The sequence below is a fragment of the Octopus bimaculoides genome, chromosome 11 (genome assembly GCF_001194135.2).
Source record: "Octopus bimaculoides isolate UCB-OBI-ISO-001 chromosome 11, ASM119413v2, whole genome shotgun sequence".
NCBI classification, from domain to species: Eukaryota; Metazoa; Mollusca; class Cephalopoda; order Octopoda; family Octopodidae; genus Octopus; species Octopus bimaculoides.
Genome location: NC_068991.1, coordinates 43,081,115 through 43,082,205, shown reverse-complemented (window position 1 = coordinate 43,082,205; position 1,091 = coordinate 43,081,115).

Here is a 1,091-nt window from a genome sequence, read left to right as displayed (position 1 = left end):
TATATATATATATATATGTATGTGTGTATGTGTGTGTGTGTGTGTGTGTGTGTGTGTATAAACTAGTTGTTTTTCAAATTTATTTCTTGCAGTCAAAAAACATTACTTGCTCCTTGGAACAGTTTAAAATAGGGTGCAGTTGTGTGTAAATATAAATAAGCACAACAAGCAGTAACAGAAAGAGGAACTTAAGTGAGATTTAGTGACACCAAGCTCTTTGGTTGCTTTCTGAGCTAATAAAGGAGTCTCTGTAATGGTTGCTCAACCCACAAGAAATAGCAGCCAAATCTCCATAAAAATCAAATGCTCTACTATCTTAAAAAATGAAGAACACACTGAATGATGTAGTCCTAGACACATAGGATTGTATGGTTATGGCAGGAATGCTTTTGATCATCTATCAACCAACCAAATACTTTTTCACTTTGTTCTTAAAAGCCTTAACTTTCCAACAGATTTGTATCTTTGTAACTGTTAAATATCTTTTTATTTACTTCTGCACTATGCATGCAAAAGACACACTTGCATGATCCATTCATTTTGTTACTGTTATTTTCAGATACATATCTCAAAATCTGCAGCTCACCCAAGTTTAGAAAATGATACATAAAAGATGGATAAAATAAAATAATATATCAGATTATGTGCTAAGAGACATGAAAATCTTGTTTCTAGTCACAAATTATATATATATATATATAAGTTTTTGTGTATGTATGTATGTATGTTTTTAAAGAAAAACATTGTGGTCGACCAGCCAGAAAAAGGTTTGGCTCTTCATTTTTTTCAATATTTGAAAAGAATGCATGAATTAGTCTTGGATTTCTTTCCAAGAAAGTATTTGTTTGAGAAAGAGAAAAATGGAGAGAAAGAGAGAGAGAGAGTGAAAGAGAGATATGAGAAGATTAATAAAATAAATAAAAAGGAAAATAAAAAAATAACTTATTGAAAGTAATCTTTTATTGAAATAAAACGGCATGTATTAGTTTATAACTTTACTATTTTTAATATTATTACTATAATCATCATCATAAACATTATAAATAATAATTTTCCTCTTTTCGTTTCTGCTTGGTTTTTAACATATTTAT